The 8,946-nt window shown below is 39.9% G+C and overlaps 1 non-coding gene across 1 annotated transcript; it reads left to right on the top strand.

Moving 5' to 3' along the window:
• The first annotated feature begins 7,189 nt into the window (after positions 1-7,189).
• LOC123566952 (U6 spliceosomal RNA) lies at positions 7,190-7,294 on the top strand. Its single transcript, XR_006689668.1, has one exon. It is a non-coding gene; the product is annotated as a U6 spliceosomal RNA (small nuclear RNA).
• The last annotated feature ends 1,652 nt before the right edge of the window (positions 7,295-8,946 follow it).

Below are 8,946 nucleotides of genomic sequence, written 5' to 3'. Positions count from 1 at the left end.
TTTTTCCTAGTGCAGTTGTTTGAATCAGTATCCAATTAGAGTGCACATATTGTGATTGGATGGTCTGTTTCTTAACTCTCTTACACTCCAGGTTTCTACTTCACCTCTTTTTTCGCTTACAATTTATTGAAGATAGAGGATTGTCTTAGGGACCCGTTCTACAACATAGATTATGCTGATGATGTCAGCACATATGATTGTTCAACATTGTTCACATGAGCTGTTCAACATTACTTAATGACTTGAAAATATTTTTTATTAGTTTTAGAAAACAATTTTCAAATATTGCTTTGGCTACATTCGCCTTCGTTCCTCTGGGATTCCACTTAACATTTATTAGTTCTTTTTGCTTAATTCCCTATGTCTCTTCTATATTTTCCTGTATTTTCTACTCTTGTGTCTCTCTCCATTCCATGAATTTACTACTTTTTTTGTATGTTTGTTTGTTTTTGAGACAGGGTCTCGCTCTGTCGCCCAGGGTGGAGTGCAGTGGCGTGACCTCGGCTCACTGCAACCTCCTCCTCCGGGTTTCAAGCAGTTCTTCTGCCTCAGCCTCCTGAGTAGCTGGGATTACAGGTGCCCGCCACCACACCCAGCTAATTTTTGTATTTTTAGTAGAGATGGGGTGTCACCATGTTGGTCAGGCTGGTCTTGAACTCTTGACCTCAGGTGATCCACCTGCCTTGGCCTCCCAAAGTGCTGGGATTACAGGCATGAGCCACCGTGTTCGGCCAGAATTCTGACCTATATAACAGTTTATCAGTTTTTTTCATCTGTGTCTAATTTTAAAAATCCACTTACTGAATTCTCAATTTCAGTATTTTTTTTTTTTTTTCAGTTTGACACAGTTATTTTAAAGCCTGTGTCTGATAACTTGATCATGTGGTTCCCCTGTGGGTCTGTTTCTGCTTTTCGTGATTTGACTTCTCTCCTGGTATACCTGGTGGTGGCAGTGGTGGCTCTGTATGTTGATATTGGCTGGGAGAAATAGTAGGAATTACTTGGAGGGAGGATGGTGTTTTCTCTTCCTTCAGAAAGGATTTACTTTTGTTTCTGGAAGGTGAGTAGGGGTATTTATGATCCTGGATCACTTTAATCCGGAAAGGGTTTGAGATTTTCAAGTTGGATTCAATTCCAGATTCTAGTTCGTCGTTACTCGCACTGTGTTGGGGAAGATCTCAGTCCAAAGCCTGGAGTGCTGACCAGGGCCCCTTTTCCTTGGTGGGCCCTGAAGTCCTTTTTGTCTCCTATCCCTGCAAGTCTTTTGAAACCTCTGCTCCGTCTGATCTACCTCATCAGCAGATGTCCCTCGGGGGAAGCAACCCCAAATACCAGGCTCACCTGTTTAAGTCTGTTCCTTCACAGTTTTGTAATTTTTCACTGCCTTGTTAGCATTCTGATGCTTTCAAGCAGCTGTTTTGTTTTTCCAAGCTTCTTTCTCTCTTTCTCTCTCTTCCTTCCTTCCTTTTTTTTTTTTTTTTTTTTTTTTTTTTGAGATGGAGTCTTGCTCTGTCACCCAGGCTGGAGTGCGGTGGCCGGATCTCAGCTCACTGCAAGCTCCGCCTCCCGGGTTCACGCCATTCTCCTGCCTCAGCCTCCCGAGTAGCTGGGACTACAGGCACCCGCCACCTCGCCCGGCTAGTTTTTTGTATTTTTTAGTAGAGACGGGGTTTCACCGTGTTAGCCAGGATGGTCTCGATCTCCTGACCTCGTGATCCGCCCATCTCGGCCTCCCAAAGTGCTGGGATTACAGGCGTGAGCCACCGCGCCCGGCCTCTTCCTTCCTTTCTTTCCCTTCCTCCCTTCTTCCTTTCTTTCCCCTTCCTCCCTCCCTCCCTCTTTCTTTCTCTTTCTTGATTCTTTCTCTTTCTTTTCTTTCTCTCTCTCTCTCTCTCTCCCCCCTTCCCCCAATCTCTCTCTCTCTCTCTCTCCAAGCAGCTGTTTTTGTTTTTCCAAGCTTCTTTCTCTCCCTTTTTCTTTCTATGTCTCCCTCCATCTTTTCTTTTTCTTTCCTTTTCCTTTTCTTTTCTTTTCTGTTGAGATGGAGACTCACTCTGTCAGCATGTACCACCACACCCAGCTAATTTTTTACATTTTTAGTGGAGACAGGGTTTCACCATGTTGGCCGAGTTGGTCTCAAACTCCCGACCTCAGGTGATCCACCTGCCTCGGCCTCCCAAAGTGCTGGGATTACAGGCGTGAGCCACCGCACCTGGCCTATTTTGCCAAGCTTTTCTGGTTGTTTTCATTCAGTGAGAGAGTTGATGGATATTACCTAGTCTGCCATTACTGGACATCATTCTTTTTGACTCCAGCTTCTAATCTTTATATATATTTTATCTTATAGGAATGTGTACTATTTAGTTTGCTTCCTTGTAAGAAGCTTTCAGATGTCTCACTTGCTGGTGCCTGTTCAATAAGCTTTGGATAACAGTACAAAATTTGGCCAACATGAATGCCTAGTTCACCACTAATGAAAGCTGGGCACTGCAGATGTTCTGCTGTGCTTCAAAAATCAGAAGTTGCCAGCTTTTATATCTAGACTGTGATTTCCTCATAGAGGATTTTGTATATGCCAATTCAAAGTTTAAATTTGTGCCATGTGTGAATAAGTGCACAAAATGCCCAAATAAGAATGAGAAAAATATCTCCTTTTCCCATCCACATTGAGATACCTGAAACAGCTATGAAATACAGTTTTTCTTCCAGTTTTCCAAAATACTTATTTGGGTTGAGACCAAGAATGGAGCATTTTAGGCCAAAATGCTTTTTGAAAATTTTATGATTTATGACTTTAGAAAAAATCTCTTTTGGACTTTAAGCATGTTATTTTTAGGATGTCTTATTCATGAACAAAACAAATTTTTTACATAGGTGAAATAATTTAGGTGTTTGTATAAGTCAGTTATCTCTATAATATATGACTTTTATATTTGTGTTTTTCAGTTACATTCAGTAGCCCACATTTGTTTAGTAACAAAATTAACAAAAATTGCTGTCATTATTTTGAGTTAATTTTCAACTTGTATTTTTAATTTGCTAAATACATTCTAGCACTATTGTATTGTCAGAGACCTTAATTCAAGTCTTTAAATATTTAATAAAATTATGTTAAAAACTGAAATTGGCCGGGCGCGGTGGCTCAAGCCTGTAATCCCAGCACTTTGGGAGGCCGAGGCGGGCGGATCACAAGGTCAGGAGATCGAGACCACAGTGAAACCCCGTCTCTACTAAAAATACAAAAAATTAGCCGGGCGCGGTGGCGGGCGCCTGTAGTCCTAGCTACTCAGGAGGCTGAGGCAGGAGAATGGCGTGAACCCAGGAGGCGGAGCTTGCAGTGAGCCGAGATCGCGCCACTGCACTCCAGCCTGGGCAACAGCGTGAGACTCCATCTCAAAAAAAAAACAAAACTGAAATTATTTGATGTTTTAATTTTGATTGCTCTGGACAAAGACAGTATTTACATCTTGATGCTTCAGGATAAAAGTTGCGTTAAACAGTACTTGAATTTAAATGTGGTTTAAAATGTTTCTTAATTCTAAAGCTTTTTGTAGTTTCTATTTTCTAAGCAATATTAGCTATATTGGATCTTCTAGATGAAAGATTTGACTATGATTAAATATGTACAGTGCCATCCTGGAATAGATTTTATTCATAGATTAATAAAATATGTGCAGCATGATTTAGGAGAAAATATTTTAGGACATTAAATTTAGTTACATAAGCTACAGTCTGTTTTAAATTCTGTGCAACCAAAATCTGTTTTGCTTTAAAAAGAAAAAATGTTCAAATTTCACTGGGAAATGTAGAGTATTTGTTTTCCAAGACCATCAAAATTATACCCAATCATACTTTTAGGAAATTTTCAAAATATTAGATTTAGCTTTTCAACGTAATGATGATGATTATTGTTTAATTTTCTTACCTGCACTTACCAGTATTAAGAACACTCTGATTTCGTTACATGTTTCTTATAGTACCTCCTTGGTTCAAATGTAATTCTTTTCTGATATTGAATAAACTGTAATGTCACCTAGCACAATGCCTGGTATATATTTGGTAATCAATACACATTACTTTCTTTCCCTTATCATGTTCTTAGCTACTGATTTCTAAAGGTATTGAGAAATGGTCGCAAGAAAAATTTAGGAGCTCAACTTCCATTCTAAATCTTTAAACTTCTTTTTCTAAAAGAAAGATTCCAACTAACGCGTGATATTTTAGGCGTAATTCTGTACCGACCTCTGAGACTTCTATTCTCAGGAGCACACACCCTGGAAAATCTCCCCGTGAGTGTGATTGCAATCTGAATTTGATGGAATAGTCATTCCCCTGACTGAGTTGCATTAGATTGCAAAGGTGATGGTATAATTATTCCTGTGATTATATTATATAATATGACTCCTTCTTAGTAAGCTGGAGAGAGAAATTCCTGCTGGCTTTGAAGAAGTAAACTGCCATGTTTAAGAGGGCCATATGGCTAGGACCTGAGGGTGGCTTCTAAAAGTTGAGAGCAATTCCTGCTGACAGCCAACAAGAAGTCAGGGCTATCAGTCCCAGCCAAAAGGAGACTGTGAGAGCTTTATTCATAACAAGTTTGCCACCAAAATATATGTATTGTGAAAACCACCACTAAATTAACCCATTTATGCCTAATGTTCCATTATTGGAATGCTAAGCTTGTGGGAGTTATTTATATCCTGTTGAAGGTCATTGCCAAGGTCTGATTCCCCGCCCCTCCCCCCACCCCCAATTTGCAACCTTTGGCATAAATGGGTTAAGGCTAAAATGGGAAAAACAAAGAATCATATCAACATTGCTGTTATTGGGTATGTAGATTCAGGCAAGCCCACCGTCTGATCGACAAAAGAACCATCAAAAAATGTGAGAGGGAGGCTGCCAAGATGGAAAAGGGCTCCTTCAAGTATGTCTGAGTCTTGTAAAAACTGAAAGCTGGATGTAAGCAAGGTTTCACCATTGCTAACCCCTGTGGAAATTGGAGCCACCAAGTATTATGTAACCATCATTGATGCTCCAAAACAGACTTTTAAAAAAGCATGATTATGGGCACATCAGAGAAACATTCTCTAGAGCTTCCATAGGAATACAGCTCTTCCAATACCCTGATTTTTAGGATTTCTGGGCTCCAGAATGGTAAGATAATGAATTTGTGGTATTTTAAGCCACTAAGTCTGTGAGAATTAGTGCAGCAATGGAGAAATAATGCACTCAACATCAGAAGAGCCTCTTAACATGGAAGAAACCAAAACAAAGTAACTCGAAGGACAGAAACTATACAAGAACAAGAGCCTCTCAAGGATGAAAACTTTTCCTATACTTGGAGAGACAATATACTTGCAAAAACAAGTGAATATATGCATCCACTAAAGAATAGAATCATACATATACATAGCAAACACTCAGAACAAAAAATTCTTGAAAAGTGAAATATAATAATGGAATTTTAAAATACAATATAAGGGCTGGTGAATAAAGTTAAGGAAATATCCCCCAAGCAAAGATTAAAGAAAGATAATAGGAGAGAGGAAACAAGAAAGAAAAAGTAAGCAAATTAAAGGAGCAGAGCAGTAGGTCCAAAATCTGAATAACAGAGGAAATCATCAACAAAAAAATTTGCCGGAACTGAAGGATATGCACTGTCAACTTGACAACATTCACTGAGTAACCAGCACAATGTGTAAAAATAAACTCACACTAAAGCACATTACCATGAACTTTGATGGGTACAATTAGAAGATTCTATAGGTCTCCAGGAAGATGGGGGATGGGGAGAGAAGGAAAGATTATGTACAAAGAAACCAAAGGGCATATGAAAAGGAATATATCAGGAATCAAAATAGGTTTGATCTTTTTAACATCATCATGGAGTAGTAGCAAGATAATGGTCAGTGCCTTCAAAGTTCTGGTGGAGAAAGACTTCTAACCTGGAATTCTATACCTAGCCAAACTGTCATAAATTGATGGAGGAAAAAATATTCTTACAGAAGCACCCTTACTATTTCACTGAGGGGTGTCTTCCATCAAAATGAAAGAGCAAATCAAGAAAGAGGAAGATGGAATTCAGAGAAAAAAAGGAGGAAATTGAAGAGAATATCATATGATAGGAGATCTCTGAAATGCCCAAGGAACAGTCCTTGAAGCTCTTTTCTTTTTTTTCTTATTGATTTTTTTATTTTTACCATCCCCATGGATACCATGGATGAAGCTCTTTTCTATCAACAACAACTCACCATGAAATTATTACCTTTTTTCAAATGGAGTATAATTGGCATATCAGAAACTATGCATATCTAAAATGTACAATCGTATAAGTTCTGACGTGTACATCAATCACCAAAATCAAGATACTAAATATGTTCGTCACCTCCAAAGTTTTCATGATGCATCGTTGTATCCCTCCTTCTTCTTCTTTTCTGCCTCTGCTCCATTCCCAACCCAGGCCCTAGGCAAGCACTTATCTGCTTTCTATAACCATAGATATTTGTATATTCTAAAAAATATTATAAGGGGAAGATACAGTATGTATTCTGTCTGACTTCTTTTAATCTGCTTAATTGAGTTTCATCCATGTTTTTGCATATACTGATAATTTTTTTTTTTTTGGAGACAGGGTCTCTGTTGCTTAGGCTGGAGTGTAGTGGCATAATAATGGCATAGTTCAATCTTTTATTGCCGAATATTGTTCCATTTTATTAATCATTTGGGTTGTTTCCAGTTTGGGGCTGTTATAAGTAAAACTTCTGTGACCGATCGTATACAAGTCTTTATATGAACATGTGCTTCCTTTTTCTTGGGCAAATGCCTAGGAGTGGAAGTAATGCATCACATAGTATATATATATTTGGCTTTTCAAAAAATTGTCAAATTGTTCTCCAAAGTGGTTTTAAATTTCACTTTCTTATGATATGTATATTAATAGTTCCACTTCTTCCTCACCTTCACCAACATTTAATATCGTCAGGCTTTTAAATTTTAGCCATTTAAAGATGTTATAGTCACTCTTTATAAGAAGGATGGACCCTCACCCAGAATTTGTTTCAGATTCCAATATTGATAATGCCATGCTCACACACAGACACACACCCCAAAAGATGTGAAAGGACTTGTTACATAATGAGTCTCTGAGAAGATCAGGGAAGGCTTCCCAGCTGGTTTGAAAATGGTTTGAGTGCTCGCTTCTGCAGCACATGTACTAAAATTGGAGTGATACAGAGAAGATTAGTATAGACCTGCACAAGATGACAGGCAAATTCGTGAAGTATTCCATATTTTAAAAAACGAAAATAAAAAGAAAATGGCTTGAGAGGCTGGGTGCAATAGCTCGGGCCTGTAATCCAAGCACTTTGGGAGGCCAAGGCAAGCAGATTGCTTGGGCCCAGGAGTTCGAGACCACCTTCAGTAACAGTGAGACCCTGTCTCCACAAATAATAATTTATGTGGTTTTTTTTTTGTTTGTTTTGTTTTTTTTGAGACAGGGTCTTGCTCTGTCGCCCAGGCTGGAGTGCAGTGGCACGATCAGGGCTCACTGCAGCCTCGAATTCCTTGGCTCAAGCAATCCTTCTGCCTCAGCCCCCCAAGTACCCCTAAGTAGCTGGCACTATGGGCACACACAACCATGCCTGGCTAATTTTTCTGAATTTTAATAGAGATGGGGTTTTGCTATGTTGTCCAGGCTGGTTTTGAACACCTGAGCTGAAATGATCCTCCTGCCTCAGCCTCCCTAAGTGCTGGGATTACAGGTGTGAGCCACTGTACCTGGCCTACAAATAATAATTTTAAAAAATTAGACAGGCATGGTGGCATCTGCCTGTGGTCCCAGCTACTCAAGAGACTGAGGCAGGAGGATCACTTGAGCCAGGGAGATCAAGGCTGCAGTGAGCCACTATTGTGCCAGCTTGGGTGACAGAGTGAGACCTCATCTTAGAAACAACCACCACAAAGAAAATGGCTTGAGAGAGAAGGGAAGGAGACTAGCTTGGGGATTCAGTGGTGATTAAGAGGCGGGTGAAGAAGTGAAGATTCTTTTTTTTTTTTTTTTTTTTTGAGACGGAGTCTGGCTCTGTCGCCCAGGCTGGAGTGCAGTGGCCGGATCTCAGCTCACTTCAACCTCCATCTCCCGGGTTTACGCCATTCTCCTGCCTCAGCCTCCCGAGTAGCTGGGACTACAGGCGCCCGCCACGTCGCCCGGCTAGTTTTTTGTATTTTTTTTTAGTAGAGATGGGGTTTCAACGTGTTAGCCAGGATGGTCTCGATCTCCTGACCTCGTGATCCACCCGTCTCGGCCTCCCAAAGTGCTGGGATTACAGGCTTGAGCCACTGCGCCCGGCCTAGAAGTGAAGATTCTTAAACATAGGTCAGGGTCGTGTGGTTTAAACTTCCCACTGGCATTAAAGAAGGGAACGCCAGTTTTCTTATCAGCTTTTCCAGTTTGGCAGGAGAGGGAGAGGTGAGCTTCAAAGCTAGCTACCAAAATCAAAATTGAAGTCAGATACTTTATTACAAATGAGCATGTAATGGGGTCTGATTTTGGTGTTAATCTGCATTTCCCTGGTAACTAATGATGTTTACCATCTTTTCACCTGCTTACTGGCCATATTTATATCTTTTTTATTGAGGTGTTTGGTCAAATCTTTTGTGTTAAAAAATGAATTCTCAAAGTAATAAAAGCCAAATGTGACAAACCCACAGCCAACATCATACGAAATGGGGAAAAGTTGAAAGCATTCCCTCTGAGAACTGGAAAAAGACAAGGATGCCCATTTTCACCACTTCTATTCTGTTGTATTCAACATAGTACTGGAAGTCCTAGCCAGAGCAATCAGACAAGAGAAAGAAATAAAAGGCATCGAAATTGGAAAAGAGAAAGTCAAACTGTCACTGTTTGCTGATGATATGACTGTATACGTAGAAAACCCTAAAGACTCA

The sequence above is a fragment of the Macaca fascicularis genome, chromosome 9 (assembly GCF_037993035.2).
Source record: "Macaca fascicularis isolate 582-1 chromosome 9, T2T-MFA8v1.1".
NCBI classification, from domain to species: Eukaryota; Metazoa; Chordata; class Mammalia; order Primates; family Cercopithecidae; genus Macaca; species Macaca fascicularis.
Note: the sequence above shows the minus strand (reverse complement) of the source record. Positions and strands in the feature narration are given on the sequence as shown.